This window comes from Anolis sagrei, chromosome 1 (genome assembly GCF_037176765.1).
Source record: "Anolis sagrei isolate rAnoSag1 chromosome 1, rAnoSag1.mat, whole genome shotgun sequence".
Classification (NCBI taxonomy): Eukaryota; Metazoa; Chordata; class Lepidosauria; order Squamata; family Dactyloidae; genus Anolis; species Anolis sagrei.
In genome coordinates, this window is record NC_090021.1 from 207,011,501 (window position 1) to 207,031,517 (window position 20,017).

Below are 20,017 nucleotides of genomic sequence, written 5' to 3' on the forward strand. Positions count from 1 at the left end.
GCACAAAAGAAAGAAAAAAAGAGAAAAACTAATGACAAGCTTCATTAATAAGCAATAAATATTGGCAAGAAAATCCTATGATATGGCTGTTACAAGCCAGAGTTGACTTGAAGGCATAACAACATCCGGAATCCTGTATGATCTTTTTCACTCAATGCAAATTTATGGACACTCAATTAAGTAGCAGAGAAACTCTTCCAGACAGGCCCAAAACCCATAATGGGTTTGGAATTAACTTGGGGTGTCCAAACAACAGAAGTTGAGAAATTCCAGGCGGGATCTACACTGTATATATCCCAGGATGTGATTCCAGATTATCTGCTTTGAACTGGATTATATGAGTCTACACTGCCAGAAAAACTGGGATAAGGTAATCTGGGATCAAATCTTGGGATATAGGGCTGTGTAGATCTAGCCTGGAATTTCTCAATTTACTCCAGATTTTTTTTTTAAAAAAAACACCTCAAAAGATCAAGACTTTACTGTAAAGTCTGGATTGGGATTGACTCTTAGGACCACCTTTCATGATCTCGAGGGCCAATCTCCATTGCAATCCCAGTTCATTGGACTCTAAGACCCAGAGGGAGCAGGATGATACCCCTCCCCTCCCTACTCAGCCCTTCATTTCCTCTCTAAACTTACCAGAGGGGCCCCTGGCTGCATCCTCAGCCCCCTCAGAGTAAGCTGCTGACACCTCAAAATGATGCATTGGGAGCATTTGAAAGGGGGGGGGGGATTTCATTTTGAGACATCAGAAGCTTACTCCAAGGGGCCTCTGGTAAGTTTAGAGGAGAAATTAGGGGCTGACGGCTGTCTAGATGCCTTCCTGGGTCAACTTCTGATTGACCTGGGAGGGCATATAGCCACTCCCCCCTGAAAAACCTAGAATTTTGGCCCTCCATGTGGTTTAAATCTCAAAAGGAATTGGGATTTTAAACTTTGGTTCCTTTTGCAATTTGGCCCTGTCTTGAAGGGCCCCTAGCTATTGAATTATAATGCTGTGCAATGGGACACTAACGAGACAGTCTGGTGCACATTGGGAGCTCAGATGTGCATCATGGGCCGAATACACATTGGCAATTGTAGTGCTTTGATCCCAATTCACTTTGGTCCCATTGCACATTGGTCCCTTGAAGGTCCTTGAAGTCTAAGGTTGGATCTACACTTTCCTATAGCCCAGATTATATGCTTATCCCTGAGTAGCAAACAGACTCATATAATCCAGTTCAAAGCAGATAATGTGGGATCTGATCCTGGGATATAGAGTAATGTCGATCCAGCCCAATAATAACAACAACCGATGTGTGACTGTTGTTTTCTCACTCTCCTTGCCTCTACTCCTTTTCAGCTTCTGATATTTTGGGAAAAGGAAATCCCTGGGTTCCCACTTATATCTCTGCTTTGGAAGCTCCTAGACATTGTCTATCACAGGCAAGAAATTTGAGAAAACACTTTTTATCATCAAGACTTGCTGTATTGCAAGATTTCTGATGGCTTACAATGGTAGGGTTCAAAAATGGGAGAAAGTCTTTCTCATCTAGTTTACTTCTAGACCATCTAGACTTGAGGTATGTTCTACTTCTTCAATAGTGTTGTCTCTGACCTACCCATATCCCACCCCTCAATTTAAAGTTTGTGAGCACATGGCTAACAAGAGTGAGGAGAATTTCCAAGCAACTGAGGATAGCATCAGTTTGAAATATTTAAAATGAGTTCATATTTTGTATGCAAATTTTTAAAAGCAAAAGTAGTCTCCCAAGAAATACCCATGTTTGAGTCTTGCAACATAAAAAGGGAGAAGAGAGGAAGAGAAAAAAGGAATGTGGCAGAACTTTTAATGCTAACTGGCTTTGATAAAATAAAAACCAGGTAGTCATATCAAACTGCTTCAATTCTAGATTCATCCTCAATCTTAAAGGTGCTACCATGTTTCTTTCCTCCCATCCCCTTCCTTCTTTTTATGATAAAAGTAATTGTGAAACAGAAAGTTCAGACCCATTATATAATCTGCTTTGTTCTGAAAATTAATGTGTAACATTAATTGAATATGTTTGGACAAATAACATTTTTTCTTCCTGATTTCAATTTACAAACATTGCAAAATTATCTTCCAAAATCCAAACGTTTCTTAATCAATTTTGGTTGTAAATCATGAGGCTGGATGGCCATCTGTCAGGGGTGATTTGAATGCAATATTCCTGCTTCTTGGCAGGGGGTTGGACTGGATGGCCCATGAGGTCTCTTCCAACTCTTTGATTCTATGATTCTATGGACATGTAATCACCATGAGTAACCAAATCACAAAGCAAAATGGCTTTTAATACCACCTCTTTTTGGTTAATTTGAAATCACTGTTTTATTAGGAAATGTTCATAAGTTATGCTGACAGGGAAAATGAAAGCATGGCAGTGGGGCAGAACAAGGGTGACAAAAGGGACACATTTTTGAGGTTTAATAGTTATGAAGAAGAAAGGACTTTAGCAGATTTTAGGTTGAGAAAAAACTATCCCTGTTTTACACAACCGTTGACAGTCCATACAAAGCCTACAGTTAGTTGTTAGTTAGAATTTATTTGGAAGTGAAAAAAAGACATTCATTCAATCATTCATACATTCATTCATTCACTGATTCACTGATGTGACTTTTTAACCAGAAATTCAAAATGCTGACATAAAAATGAGGAAATGTGAGCAAGAAAAGATAAATGTTTTTCTTTTATGAACTCTTGGTCAACAGATCTCATATTTCCCACCACGAGTGAGGAATTTTCCTTGGTTTGTATCTTAATAAGGACAAATCTAATTCATACATGTTGACATATATGACCTTGTCACATGAAGCTAAAATCAGTGGCATGTGCTGATCTAGCCCTGGTCACCCATGGAGCCAACTTGCCCCATCAGATGATGTTATGCGAGTTCTGTGGGTGAAGGATCTGGGAGACTAGACTTCAGTCAGTCATGTGACAATATGATTAATTAGAAAAGATAATAAAAACATGGCAAAGTGGCAGTAGGAAATGAGGAAGTCTGCTTTACAATTGACCTAACCCAGGAAGCCACAACCCTACATCTGCAGGACTTGGTTAGGGCTATTAATAACCAAATCTTCTGGATGTATTTAATCCATGGCATCACCATAAATCACAGTTGACTTGATGTCAAATAACAATTACAACCTCTCTGTGGTCCTGTGATCTGCTTCAATCCAGTCCTCCAGTACCGGTTTTTGGATGCATAGTAGTAAAAGGTTATCACTCCCACTGTTACCTGATGGATTTCTCAGTCCAGTCAGTGGATTTCCCATATCATACCAAATAGAACAAATATCACCTTGAGAAGAAGCAAAACAATTTAGAAGTCGGAGTCATATTTCTCACACTTAATTGTTTATTGCTGCACGCACAGAGTATATTTCTATATATCAATTTTCTTTGTCCTTTCTCCCCTTCCCAGCTTGTATGATCTAGCTCTTATCGTCCTATTGTCTTTTAATTTTCAGGTTTTTTTTAGTGTAAAAGTGATTACATACATTATACTTAGATAAGGCCTTCTGTGAGGAGGTGATTTTTCTGTCTTTAGAGGGACACATTTGGATCCAAACTAATGTACTTGTAATAATTCAGTTTGATGAGAGAAAAGTCATGTGGGTAATTAGCAGTTTAGAGATTGAGAAGATAAGGAAACAGTCTGTAGCCAAGAAAACCTGGACAGAAGGATGTGCAGAAAAATAGTCAAATCTGAAGATAAGACGTGTCTTGGTTACATTTCGTTTGGATTACTGTAGTGCAGTCTATGTGGATCTGCCTTTGGAAAGTGCCCAGAAACTTCAGTTGACCCATATAACTGCAACCCAATTGTTAACAAGAGGAGAGTACACAGCTTTTTAGTTACAATAACTCAACTGCCCACCAGTCTGTTTCCGTACACAGTTCAAAAGGCTGGTGATGACTTATTATACCCTATATGGCTTGGTTCCAGGCTATTCCAAGGACAGAACCTTCCTTTATGAGAGAGCCAGGGTGATCTAGTGGTTTGAGCTTTGAACTACAACTATGCAGACCAGAGTTTGAATTCCACCTCAGCCATGCAAGACCTTAGGCAGATCACATATGATGGTCTGGAGCAGATCTCATTGAGTTGCAGGTTGAACTCTTCCCCTTAATGTTATTACCTTGCTGATATCTCAGATGGGCATAAAACAATACCTGGGGTGGAAAATGTATTGCCATCATGTGATGGGTGGAGTGGGGCTCCATTGATCAGCTGCGCTGCAACATCCTAGGATGCTTGCAGCCCGTTGTGTGATGAGACTGTAACCGAGAGCAGCATGGAAAAATGGACACTATAGCCATTCCTGAAGAAGAAAATGAGCAAGCGATGAACACAAAAGTTGTTTACTGCTCACTTGAGACAAGCAATTGTTTATGGGCTTTCCCTGTAGTTTAGTTTTTAGGGCCAATAATAAATATAGCTCAGAGAGTCCACACACTCTGAGAGGACAATCCATCAACATTTAATTTGGTAAGGGAGGCAAGCCATTAAAACAGTCTAGCAGAGCTCATGAATAAGACAGAGTGTTGGGTCTCTCTATTAAATGTCAGAATAACATGAATGGGATTCTTTGTTATCTTAATAATTCTAATTAACTTTTGGTAATTATGGTGGCTACTCACCTAAAATAATCTAACAGCATTGTTATTTCCAGGTCATTATATTGAGTAGATGGAACAGAAATGAATAAAATGTGTTTTATGGTAAAAGTACACTGAAAAACCTTTATTATTAAATGCTTTCTTTTTACACCAAATTGTTGGCTGGTGAACTTCATCATTATATATCTGTATTTAACAGCTACTGAGACAATCATGCCATGCTTTACAGCAGTGTAACAATTTGCAAATACCTCATAAAACATTCAGTGTTCTCTCCCGTTATTGATTACTGCTGGGTATATAGAGTATATGTCCATTTCCTCTCGTTCCCAACCTCTGTCCTCCCTCCCTCCCTCCCTCCCTCTCTCTCTCTTTCTTTCATCATCCACCCGAGCCGGCCATTTTGGTCTTGGTTTTACTGTCTAGTTCTTATTTCTCAGTTGTTTTAATATAGGGATGGAATCTAATAAACCTATCAATGAGAGATTTCCATGTTATCCTGTCATCAACAACCCTGCTTCAATTTTGCAGACTCGGGGCCATGGCTGCCTTCATGAAGTCTATCCACTTTCATGCAGCCTTTCTCTTTTCCTGTTGCCTTGTGCCTTCTGCCTTTTACTAACTGTTATTGATTTTTCTAGTTATCTTCTCATGATATTGCTAAAATACAACAGTGTCAATTTAATCATACACTCAGCTAAAATAAGAGCAGGGATTTGGAGTTGCACATGAACCTGATGTCAAACATCACTCCATTCCTAGCACCCCTTCTCTGTGACTTGACTTTGATGTTACATTTGGAGTGATTTGAATGTGCTCAGAGAGCTAGCATGGTATAGTGGTTTATTCATTGGACTCCAACACTATAGAGTAGGGTTTGAATCCCCACTTGGTCATGGAAACTCACTTGGTCATCTTGGACAAATCACACTCAGAAGAGCACTCAGCCAAGCCCCTCCTGAACAAATCTTGCCAAGAAAACCCTGTGGTAGATAGTATGGTCACACTTCTTTAAAAACATTGGTGTTGTTCACTAAATAGGACATAATTCAGTGAGAATTCAGCACAGTATTTCATTGACTCCAGTATACTACGCACTTGACTTTACCACTGAAATCACTAGAATGCATTAAAGTGCCACAACTTTATTAACCTTATGTCTGCATTTTTGAAGCATTTTGGGAATTGTCAAATAATAATTCTCACTGTCTGCACTACAAAGAAGTAGATTCCATACATACCAGTCAATATAATCATAGGGTTTATAATACTGCTATGGAATCAAATGGAACCAAATAAGTGTATCATGAGCTCTGAATGGTCCTTCAGATATCCTTGGCACTCGTGCTTGAATGCCTCTCAAAGCTCAGGAAACTTATTACTTGGACTGCAATGCTCCAAATCCCCCAAAGAGCAACTCCTAGTTGTCATACTGGCATAAAAAACGGAGAGTTGTAGTTCAAAGCATAGCTTTTCCAAGTTTTGTGTTCAGATTGGTATTTACTCTTCACAGTCTGGATGCACACATTATTTAGTTGTCCTCTATGTTTGTTAGCAGCCAGATGCATAATGTTTAATGCATGGGAGAGCTGTAACCAATGATATTCTGAAATAAACAGCAGCTCTTATTTGGCCTTTTTATTTTTAGTTTTTATCTCTCTACATCTCAATTACATAGTAAGCTGTAGTTCTCTTTAAAAACTTGTTTGTTATTAAGATCTAAATCTACTTATTTTAGTCATGTCGTGCATGCCAGTGGAATGCAATACAAGCAGATTACAAGCTGATGGTTAGATGTTAATAACAAGAACACAAAACATTAAGGCAAGTGACATTTACATAAGTATCTTGATCTTAATACATGTAATTTACATATGAAAATGTAATCACCATAGAGATAAACAGCTGCAATGTTTAATTAAACTCTCCACACAAAATTGGCCTGCAAGACGTAGTTTGTCACTGCTAATTTATCACAATTCTCATAAGTATTCTTTAAAAATAAAAAATGCAAAATAAATGACTCTTATTGATAATTTAACTTCTGGTTACTTTATCGTATCCTCAATGGGCTTTGATGATACAATTAAAATATAAAGATTCCAGACTCATTTTCTCACAATTTAGAAGACGAAGCCTAAATATAGAGAGAACAAATTGTTTATAGAATAAAGGGGTCAGCACTATAGCAGCACAGGAAAGTGATTTAAACAAATTTAATGTCCATGGTAAGTCATGTGTCAGAGAAGGATGCATGTGTCTGGTTGTGGGGCTGTTTAAGGAGGAAACAATTACCAGTGAAAAACAGTGTCAGAACTGTAATGGAAGGAACATCAACTACTATCTTACAGTGTCTCCAATAAAGCACACGTCTTGGGTATCTCAACATTTAAGTTCATTGCAAAGTCAAATTGCTGCTGGCATTTTGGAATGAGGAAAGCATATGGCAAATGAAGCTTTGCTGATGATGTAGTTTAGGAAGACAAAGATTACACTGGGAGTAATATGCTCCAGGGACAGTTTTCTCATTCATCGTAGTATGGTCCTTGATCCATGCGTAATGCTTACATATAGGCACGGAAACTGTTCTTGGCTTGTTTTTCTGGAGGTGTGTTGTTTCTGTGACAAACCCAATCACATAGTTTCCTTCTTGGGCTTTTGGGAGTAGAATTCAGCCTTGGTATAGTCAGACCTTAGAGAGGAAATGAATTTGGGACCACAGCTTTGAGATGTAATAAGATACTGGCTATGCTGGCTGAGGAATTTGAGAGCCGTAGTTCAAAACAGTTTATAGCAATACTCATTAGATTGGGGATTTTTTAAAAAAAAATAAAACTGAAGAACCAAGTTTAAGTAATTACTAGGGGTGCAGGATCCCAAACCTTAATAAATGCATATTGAGAGGGAGTATATTTTTTATGGTTTTATCTTTATTTTAGAAAGTGAGCACTTCAGTAGATCCTGTGTCATGTCCTTTAGTTTTCAAAAGCCTGTTGAAATCAGCCTACTGTTAAGCTTGGTAAGGCAGAAAGGCATTGAGAAAGAGAATGTACATTATCCATAGGCTGACAACTGTAGTCCTGTTGACATTTTTCTCACACTATTCTTGCATTCCAATCATCTTTGGTTAGCTGGGTAGTGTTGATGGGATTTGTAAGCCACAAATATAAGGAAAGCTACTGTATATCTAGAAAGGTATGACTGAAGGACAAGGCTTGTTAATGCTAGTAGGGAGAACTTGAATTTATTCGTTTTCTGACTTGTTGCAAGATCTGTTTCTGTATTAACGGTGGTTAATGGCACTATTATTTGGATGTGAGGGGAATCTATCTGTAGTTTCAAAGGCAACCCTTAGTTTTAATAGAAGTGTTTCTGCAGCTGCTTCCTGTTGTTGGAGAGCTATCCAATGTGCTGAACTGTATTTCGAACATAACATTTAGTAACTTTAATGAAACCCAGAGCAGATGTAGAAGTGTTACCATTAAAACTGATAGCTACTGGGTTTGTGATAAGTCTTCATTCATTCTTTGGGTAAAATATAAAACAAACATCTTATCAAACAGGTATACATCCAATTCATTAGAATAATTCACTGAAGCAATATTTATTCACAATCAATGAAGTAAACAAAGGAATGTCTTAATGCAGAATTTTAGTTTGTTTAAACTCATTTTAAGTCACGCATTTAACATTTTTTGTTAATTTGTACATTATCTTCGGAGCCCCGAAAAGTTTAGAGGTGCTAAAGAATTACTTTAAATACACTATATAAACAAACAAACAAACAAATATGTGTCCTCTTATACAGAATAAATATAGCACTAATGCTAACTCCAATCATAAAACTTGCTACATGTGTTCAGGCTATATTCCTATGACCCTTGGGTATTTCTAGAGGTGTCAGTGGCAGGAGATACTAGCAACCTGATGTATACCATATACAGTCAAACCTCTATTTTTGTGAGAATCATTGGTGGAAATGATTGTTTGTGGATTGCTCTAATTGCCACTGGCTCTGCTGCTTACCTAAACAGGACTGAAAAATTGTGTTCTTTCTAATTACAAGTTCAAGTTCACTTTATTACCATCAATGACCAGCTTGAGAGAAGAGGGACACAGTCCTGTACATACTTCTTTCTAAGTATTTTCTAAGTCCTCTGGTGTGATCCTGTGATTATCCTTTACTGGAAGTTGATCACAGAGATGTACTGGAGGATTTAGTGATCCCTAGAAAATTGTACTGGAGGACCTCAAGATGCTTAGTGAAGTGTTCCCTTAGATAAAAAAAGTGTGTGTGTGTGTGTGTGGGGGGGGGGGTATATTCATGGATTTTCCCATTTTCATGGTGATCTTGCACCACTAACCCCCAAGAAAGATGAGGACGTACTGCATTTGTTTTTAGAGTTCGTTGCTACAGAGTGTATAAAAAGATTGACTCAATTTGAAATTTCTCTATCTCTGGAACCATGAATCGCCATGAAGGAAATCTTTTACGACTTGAAAGGGTGGGACATAGAGTTCCACACAATTACTGCTAGGTGCCTTTCCCAGTGTGCAAATAACCCCTAGCCCCAGTCATTTGCAGGATAATCGAATGAGATAATCTGCAAGGTTATTTTTTTTTAAAAAAGATTTGTTTCTGGCTCAAAATGATTAGTAAAACTTGTTAACTTGATAACTCATTAAACTGTTTGTAACTTTTGTGTAATTGTAACTTATTGCTGTCATGAGATATACTGCTTTGAAATTGGCTCCATCATTTTGAAACACCCAGTATTTTCATTGCCCATAGAGATACAGTGTAATTTTATGGCAGCAAGGAAGCTGTGTGAAAATCATATAAGTTATGGTGCTTAGATCAAGACTCATTGGCCCACTAGGCCAAAAACGTCCAAGGAAAGAGCCAAAAATCATTATCAGCACTAATACCCGGTGAAGTACAGTATTTAGGCCGCATCAGTTCACTAATATACAAATCAGCAGTGTAATACATTTCAAGTTTGGAACTGCTACTTCTAGAGATTATTGACATTATTTTGTTTTATTCTAAGCCTGCTAATAGTGGTTTATATTTTATTGAGTATTTAGATCAATCTTCCCCAACCTTAAGTCCTCCAGATGTGTTGGGAATTCCCATCATCCCCAATCAGTGTAGCCATTAAGTCTCTGGAAAGGCCAATTTAGATGATAAAGAGGAATTCTGAGTTGAATGCTTCAGTGTCATCCTGTGTATTTTCTTTTCTTGACTTAGTGGCCAGGGTCAATATAAAACCTCCAAACAGAAGAGGAAAGAAGAAAGACAACGTAGAGCGTAGAGCTGTAGCTAGCTATATAAAGAAGACTTTCATTAACCTTGCTGGCCCACCATAATTCCAAATGTCAGCAGCTAATCAAAAACACACTGACATCACCAATGAATTGAGAGAGGAGCTCTCCTATGGGACCAATCTTTTCTCGGAGGGTGAAATATATACTTAGAACACCACAAGGGGTTTACGGCGGACTGTGCTCTAGAAGTAAGTAATATGCTGTTGCCTTCTCCTGTTGAAATGCATGTCTCAGCTACTGGGATGAATGATTTATTTTATCAGTAAAAACATTTATATAAATGACTAGAGGTTTGACTGCAATATTAGTCAAAAGGACAGTGAGTCATTAGCAGTCTCCTCATGCACAACAGTCAGTGCTTCTCCCACATCTCCATTTTGATCAATCATTTGGAAAAGGAAAAAAAAAACACCCCAGAACCCTCTTATTATTAAACTTGTCTGTGTTCACAGTTTGGCTGCTTCAGGATGCAAACCTATATCACCAATGCAATCCCATTATCAATACCAGCGTGTCTTAAACTTTTTCAAATCGCAATCCTTTTCCACCTAAGAAATTTTTTATGTGATCCAGGATATATAGGTATATAAAACAGGTATACAAATCAAGTATTTACTGATAATACATCATACAGAAATTTATTTTAATACACTTCTTTGGTATATATATAACTTTACCATTTATTAAAGATGAAAACAACTTTGCATACTATTGAGATGAATATGCTTGTTTATTTTTACAAAAAGAATTCAGTCTTGGCTGAATATTTGATATGGCAGGACATAGAGCATTTTTAACATTTTTCATGCCATACATGCTTGGTTAGCAGAATGTATTGTGTTGGCTTTCCTTTTTTTCACTTGTATACACATGTAAATGACTTAAACAGTCTCTAAGTGGCAAGCTATACACATTTTTCACAACCTTCACATTTCATTCGGGGATCACTCAGTTGCGGGTCATGACCCACAGTTTAACAAGCTTTGATCTATACTACAACTCCTATCATCAGTAGCCACACTGTGTGGTCAGACAGTTGGTCCAATACATTCAAAATGTAATATCAATTTTCCTGGCAATTGGTGGCAATTAAATGAATTTACACCCAAAGTAGAAGTGTATTGTGGGGCCACAGTAGTACAGTGGGTTAAACCCTTGTGCTGCTGAACTGCTGACCTGAAGGTAGGCAGTTTGAATCCATGGGACGGGGTGAGCTCCTGTCTGTCAGCTGCAGCTCATTGTAAAGGCATTGAATGTTTGACTGTGCATGTAAATGCTGTAATCCCCTCTGAGTCCTTGAGGGGAGAAGGGTGGAATATAAATAAAGTGTATTATTATTATTATTATTATTATTATTATTATTATTATTTTATTGACACAAAAGCACAGTATGTCACAGCAAATGAGATCTATACGCTGGATTTCGTATCACAAAATCACAAGTTGAACACTTCCCAAGCATCTAGGACTGTGTGATTTATTTTCGAATGATGCGTGCAGATCCAAGTAAGATCCTTTTGCAGTTGACAGATCATGATTTTGTCAATGTTTATTGTTTCCAAATGCCATCTGAGATTATTAGTATTAGTATTAGTATTAGTATTATTCATGGCCAGAATTCACACCTAGCTCCAGCAGACAAGAGTCCTTTGTCCCACCTTAATCATTCCACAGATATATAAACCCTTTTTTCCTAGTTCCAACAGACCTCACTACCTCTGAGGATGCTTGCCATAGATATAGGTGAAATGTCGGGAGAGAATGCCTCTAGAACATGGCTATATAGCCCGAAGAAACCTACAACAACCCTATTATTATTATTATTATTATTATTATTATTATTATTACTATTATTATTTCGCTTCAGAGGCACTCCAAGTGGCCAGCTACTGGGCAAAGGACATTTAATATAATGCCACATTTCTAAACTTTGTGTTTGTTAAATATATTATGACTGCATCCTTGGTTTGTTCCTAATAATAATAATAATAATAATAATAATAATAATAGGATTCCTCTATAAATCAGAGTAGCTATAGTGGAATTTGAGCAGTCTGGCTGAATGTAAGTTGCAGAAATTTCCCTTATTTCCCTCTAGAAACATAGGCAGAGATGCTTTTTGAATGGTGAGCCATGCACAATGGAGATGGGTAAGGGAAAGGGAAAAAAGGAAAGTTGTTTCTTTGACTCCAGGTGTCCCATAATGTTCAAGATTTGATCATTTTAATTTTAAAAAATTAAATTTGAAAAATTAAATTTGAAAAATAAAAAAAATGTTTTTGTAATTGAATAAATGTCAAAATTTCTGGACATTTTTTCTTCTTCGGGCAGGTACAATATGAATATATCCATAATGGGACTAGTTGTAGTGAATTTGTCTAAGTATGAGAAATTCCACAAGCTGCATACATTTGATGTCATTAACTTGAAATGAAAAAAATAGAATTCCAATACAAAAGAAAGTGAAACATGGGTTCACTGAAACTTTATGGGGGGTAAGGAATTCACCTACAAAAGGTTTAGTTCAGTTAGCATTGACTGAAATGTGCCAACCATGCTCTGTTATATTTCTTGAGATGTGTCATGTCTTTACTTCCTCTGATTTCATCAGTGCAAGTATCCCCTACATCTATGTAGGTTGCAACAATTGCATGGTCATTATCCTGTGATAATAAATAGATAGATGGAGAAAAAGAAAGCCAGATACAATTATATAGAACTAATTACACATGCACACAAACAACACCTAAGATGGAAGTTCTTCCTAACATTTAGGTGGCATTTCTTATAATGTAGTTTCAATCCATTGTTAGCTATTATTGGAAATCAGAGGGGGAAAGTGACGCCCTCTCATTCTTTCAGACCTCCACAATAATGTTCTGGTTGGCATCCTGGAGCAAACTCATTCAATAAATTGCTTGATGGTGAACCAGCATAGAGATAAATACCATCGATTCAAGAGGTTTAGGCCATTTTTCAAACTAACAACAGGATTTAGGTCTGTACATGGGATGCTGGGAGATTAACAGCAATTCTTTTTGCTCAACTGGTCAACTGTAGTGAGATAGTGCCCTCCTGTAGTTGTGGGACTGTGGTGGAAAGTGGCAAGCTGCAGTTATGCAAATATGGAACAGGAAAGCTCACAGTAGAAACACTGGAAGAGCATTATGTCTTTCCAATATTACTATTGGAGTTTGACCTCTAACACCCAAAAGTTTGATCCCAGCTGTCCTGACATCCCTGCACTTCTGGTAGATATCATGGGAAAATCCAGGTTAAACTGGTTCAGCACATGTTAAGAAAAGTCAAATATGCTCCAGAGTTTGCCTGAAGCTCTGGGCAACCCTGGAGCTTCTGGGCAGCATGGACAGCAAGATCAGTTCTGATTCAGACCAGCCCACTCTCCACACAGGGCACTGGTGCCATTTCCTTTCCCCTGTGCTCATTAGCATAGAGGAAAATTGACAGATTGTGCCCGCGATGCCTACATTGCTGCTGTCAAATGGCTGCAGAGCTATTTGACAGCAGCAATGTGAGCCACTGGCAATTGTAGCTGACATCACAACTAAGAAGAAAATGGGGAGATTAGCTCCCTCCTTCTTCCTGATCATGTAGGTGCTTGTGGTGACCAGTACATGGTAATCAGAAAGGCAAGAAGCTTACACGGACCTCTTCGGTTGTCTGGGAGGGCTATGACCGCACGGATGGTAAGGTGATAGTCCAGTGGGGTCAACACAGGACTCTGATCTGCTGCAGTGGCAGGTTCTGAGAGCCAGTGAAGACATGGCCTAAGTTAACTCTTATCCTACTTAATTGACTGAAATGAACAGCATAGAATAACACAAAACAATCTTCATAATGGCTTCATAACATTTTCTCAGGTAGACCCATCACTGGGTCTTCTACAGTAAGAATTTTTAATGTGTTCACCAGATAGTAGGATCATTTTTTTGCATTTAGCTATGTGTGAAGTAAGCCCACGGGATAAATGCTGCACTCAACCAGCCAGCCAGACTAATTCCAGTCCTGCCAATAATTGAAGCATTGATTTTTTGTTTGAAAGGTCACATAGATAGGATTTTGACAAGTTAGAATGAGTTTTAGTTGTGTTTCCTGGATAGCTTTAAAGAATTACAGAGGCTGGGGTGGGTTTAGTGTCATTGAGGTTCTAGCTTATTCAACCTTTTAAGGGGTACAAAAGATCCAATTTTCATTGCTAAAATTCTGTTCAGAATAATTTATGTAATGCCTTTTTTGGGAAAAAAATATTACCAAGAAAGGAAACTCAACAGTACTTCAAAGCAAGCTGTTTTATTGTTGAACTGTTTAAATAGGACTGAGCCACCAAGCCATAACCATTACTTGGTTGTTGCAATATTTAACATGTTTCCAGTTAAGTAAGGATTTTATATTTTTGCAAAGTCCCTGTTACTTTTACATATTTATTCACAATGTGCTTCCATTAAAAATAAATAAAATGATTTGAAAAGACTACACACACACTTTCAAAGTTGTTATCTAAATCTCCATTTTGAAAAGTTTAAATTGCTGAGAAAGGTTTAGCAATCTATAAGGAATTGTAAATTTCATGAAATTCCAATCTACACAGCTGACCAGGACATTACAAAAAAATCTTGAAGTGGAGATGTGATCACATCAAAGTCAGTCAACTCAATATGTTTTCCAATGATTTCCATTCTACTTCAAAATATAAAGTCTTAATGAATTAACTGAACATAACCGAGATGATGTACTTGTGTCAATGATCCTTAATTTGAAAATTCCCCAGGATTTCTTTGATTTTCTTGTTTCTTCCAATAGATACAGAAATTCTTCAGTACTTTGTTTCTTCTCAAAATTTAAATAAAAATGAGATTCATGTACCCCTCCCCAACATTGTATGGTTAGTCAGGACAGCCAATAATGTTGGATAAAGGAAATCATACTCCAATACATCTGAAGGGTCTAATTACCAATTATTTTAATATTGTCAGTATGTGGAAGTACAATACAATCCCCATACCCATGGTACCAGTACTGCTTTGGGTTTCTTTTTAGAGAGATAAAGTGGGATATTATTATTATTATTATTATTATTATTATTATTAATAATAATATCCACAATTTCACCTACCCACGTCTAACAAAATATGTTCTCTCTATGAATTTTCTAGGTCCTTCAGGTGAATCTATGGTATGCTTCCATTGGAAGTTACGCAGAATTGTCCTGGTGAATTTAAGAAAATTTCTAGAAAATTTCTAGGAATTTTCTAGGTCTTGCAGCACAACTCCTTGATAACTTTGAGAAGTGGTTCATTTTAATAGGGTTTGCAAATATACCTGTTTCTATTGTACATTCTGGAATATATTCCCTGTGGCAATGGAGGTTGTGATGTACTGAAAACAGCCAGGCTGCTAACTACTGTGTCTGATAAGACCAAAACTGAGATCTTTTGCTTCTTTGACTTCAATGTTGGCTGGAGCTCAGTTCAGAGCAATGTCTTCTTCCTCTTTTTTTAAACCTACAACACCTTCAGTGTTTGAGAGCCAATATATTTGAAAGATAGCTCCTTTACAGAAATTAATTATGATTTAGAAAACTCTATATAACTTTGGTGCAAGTTCTCTGACAGACTATCTCCCCTATGAGGCTGCTTGGGCTTCAAGATTGTCCAGAGAGGCCATTCCTTGAGACCCATCATGCTCACAAGTACAGTTTGTAGGAATACAAGATAAGACCTTCTTGGTGATTTGGGAATGCTCTTGAGAGGCTAGCAAATTCCTTTCCTTCCTGTGCTTTCCAGGCTTTTATAAGTTTTCAAGGAAGGAGCTTGGAAGATGATGACACATTGATTTAAACTGCAGTTTTCATTGCTTTTAGTCCTTTGCATGTGGACATTTTAAATTGTTTTAATACTATTAATAGTTTAAATAATATAAATACTGAGTGTTTTTTTGTTTTTGTTTCAAACTTCAGTAGGTCCTATGTGCCCATGGATTATGCATTCACAGACTCTACCACCCCTAGTTTGGAAATATATTTTAGAAATTCCAATATCAAACTTCTTTTGCCATGTTATACAAGGCACACCATTTTACTATGCTATTGTGTGTAATGGGGTGCAGCCCTAGAACTAAACCCCAGCAGATACCAAGGGCCCATTGTATATTGTAATACATTTAATTGGCAAATTTCTTTGAGCCCCAATTTTGAAAGGCAGGATATGAAGTCAATGAAGATTATGAAACTCATAATTTGCAGTCATCGTGTATATCCTAGATATAACAGTGGTTGCCAAACCTTCTTAACACAAGAGCAACAAATGCTAAACTTCAAATGCCTCAGAGATGCAAGACCTGAACAAATATGACACATACATATTCATTGCATGCATGTTTTGTTAGAAAAATATATAATAAATATGTTGAAATACATGTGTGTAATAATGTTTATTAATGTACCAGCAAGTTATTTTTGAACTGTTAATTTGTGTTCATTTCAGTGATCACAAAATGTACATATGTATGTATCACTGAAGGCTTTCATGGCCAGAATCACTGGGTTACTGTAAGTTTTTTCGGGCTGTATGACCATGTTTCAGAAACATTCTCCCCTGACATTTTGCCTGCATCTATGGCAGGCAACCTGAGAGGTTGTGAGGTCTGATCTCTGAGGATGCCTGCCATAGATACAGGTGAAATGTTAGGAGAGAATGTTTCTGGAACATTGCCATATAGTCTGAAAAACTTACAACAGCCCACTGTACGTATGCATATCAAATGTTTTCAAAATCCAGATTGATTTGATCTGTATTGATCATATTTAATATGGTAATGAACTATAAAAACAACTAAGAAAATTTGCAGATTTGCATTTCATTAACATGCAAAGAGATTGCCAAGAATAAAAATATTTTGCAATGTTTGTCTTAGTAAATATCCAGTCAAAATATGGAGAAAAACATATAAACAAAAAGTATGTAAACTGACATATAAATCCAAAATTCCTTTAATTTTTGACTCAAAACTATCATTGAAATTAGGACTGAAATTCCTAAAATATTTACTCAACCATGACCAATTATAATGGAAATTCCTAAATATATTTATACACCATGAACATTAATCTTATTTTAATCCAGTGGAGTCTAAGTTTCATAAGGCAAATCGCTATGTGGTAGTGGTTTGAGCATTTCAGTTCGATTCTGGAAATCAGGGTTCAATTCCCTGCTCAGCCATGGAAACCCATGGGGTGACTTTGTGCAAGACACACACTGTCAGAAAACCCTGTGACAGATTTGCCTTAGGGTTACCATGAGTTGGGGACAACTTGAAGGCAAGCAACAACAAAGTAATTACAAAGCTTGAAAGTTTTACATGAATTGCTATGCAAAAATGTGTTCAGCCTACCTATTTCTATGAGCTGCATGTGATAAGTCAAAAAGCTCCATGTGGCTCGTGAACAGCAGCTTGGCTATCCTTGTTATATAAATTATACAAGTACTCTAAACTTTTCCTTAAGCTGCTCCACTCTTTCTATTATACTTTAGACAGGCATGAAAGACCTTACAGCTCCATTGCTCTTTTAGTGGTTATCAATGTTACTTTCTGATTATTCTGTGATGAATGTTCTGGTTCCTTTTTTATTTTATTGCTATGATGCTTGTGTTATGTTATGCTATTATTGCTGCTTCATCTGAATTTTGTATACTGCCTGGAGATTGCCTAGCCTGTAGAGGAATGATTTATAAATATGTTTAGTAAATATCATGAATAATACGTAGCTATCTTAATATGTATATATGTCCACACTATATACGTCTAGTGTAAAACTGGAGAAAACACTCATGCAATGCAACATGGCATGCATAAAGTATGTAAGAGAACTTCAGCAGTATTTCGTACATTCGTACTTTATGGCTAAGTTCCTGTTAAAGATAGATGTCTTAAGCTTTGTAGGAGATGGATTAATGCATGCTCTTCTGTTTCATTGGCGGCCTGCCATTCTCTGAATGATTAAAAAGATAGGGTTCAATTTTACATAGATTTTGTGCCCCAATTAGCAGTGCTAATTAGGGCACACAAGTAAATTGCGCTCTACCCTGTGGAGATTTTCAGTCAGTCAACCAAACCAGTGAATAACCCAAGAGTGTGACTCTAACTCTTAGTTACCATTTAATCAGGTGCAAAATTAAAGTTCCCTCCAGGAAGGGCACAATATTCAGTTGTGGATAGGAAAGGAACAGCGGCCCCAGGCTTAGCATCATCTTCCTTTACAATAAAGGCCAAAGTTTGAAACTAAGTGGTAAATAGAACAAAATAGAATATTGTCCAGAAATTTGTGAGTGGGAAATGGAGTTTCAAGGGGAAATCTATGCCCTTCTCTGCTGTTTTCCTTTGTTAATATAAACTTGCCAAGGATTTTGCTTGGATGGGGAGCGGAGGATTGTGTACGTTTCTCAAACAAAAACAAAAATGAATAAGTGGATAATAATAGAAGGTAGAGTGGCACAGACACAAGTGAGGGTATATGTTTCTGACGGAGTGAAAAGATCTATTTCTGAAATCAAAAGACGCTATACATACTGCAAAGATATCAGGTTTGGAGGTGGTGAGAGAAAAAGTGGGAACTATGGAGAGGAAACTTTTAGATTATTTGACACTATGGAATTCATATGGAAAGCATAATGTTGACACCCAGATATTTTAGAGTAAAATTATCATACATATATCCTGAGACCTATCCATTATTGATGGGGGAACTTGAGACCTCTTTGAAGGACTACCTATGCTACAAGTTCCTATGTATGGTAAAACCTCAAACTCTTGCAGTTTTTATGTAATACCTTATATAATTATATTTTATATAATGTTTATATAATCATAAAAATCTTTAAAATGAAGGAACACTGTAGAATTTTTTAACTTGCATCAACATGACTGATCCCTTTTATACCAAAATGAGTTGTGCTGTCTGCTGAAGTTAACCAGGTCCACATTTGGTGAATGTCCAGATGGCAGACCTCTTGGGAGCCCAGTGTCAGCTTTTATAAATTCTGTGAAAGAAAGGTGAGGTATAAATGTCACATGCAATCAAATAATACATGGACTTCAGCTAAGCTGTGTATACTATTTAAAAAGGCAGTGACAAGGTAGGATGCCATCATTTTAGAAAAACAACTTTACATGACTTATTAAAAACATGGGATATGTCCAAGGCTTTTTTGACCAAGCTTGAAAATACTAAACTTTGGGCTCCTTCTACACTGCCATATAATCTAGTTTATCAAAGCAGATAAGACACCATTATCTGCTTTGAACTGGGTTATATGAGTCTACACTGCCATATAATCCAACTTTAAATCAGATAATCAGGATTTTATATGGCAATGTAGAAAGGGCCTGTGAGAATTTTCCTCTAACTTTTCTGGTCTCAAGTTTTTCAAGAAATTATCCTGACACAGATGAATAGTAACTGGGAAAAAAACAAAGGATCAGCAAATCAATTCTACATGTTCCCTATGAGTGCTTGTTTTTACAAGTCTGGGAAAGGAAGTTAGTCTTATCTCTGCAGAGTGTCTACAACAGTGGTTCTCAACCTGTGGGTCCCCAGATGTTTTGGCTTCCAACTCCCAGAAATCCTAATAGCTGGTAAACTGGCTGGGATTTCTGGGAGTTGTAGGCCAAAACACCTGGAGGAGCAGAGACTGAGGAACACTGATCTATAAGTTAAGGATAAAAAGATGTCTTTTTCACTGCTGGAACCTCCACACCAAGCTGCCCCACCACTGGATCACATTCTTACCCAGAATAAGGTGAGTGTTTTGATTTTAATATGAACATTTGTGTCATGTTTCAAAGTTTGGTGGAAAGATTCCTGTCATTTAGGAAGAAATTGAAGTCATGGTTCTGGGACCAGGAATTTGGACAACAGACACTTTGGACATGGAATTGGATATGGAATTGACTGGAATGATGTTATGGCTATTAATACTGTTTTTTACTGTTTTAATGAATGTTATACTTATTGTTTTG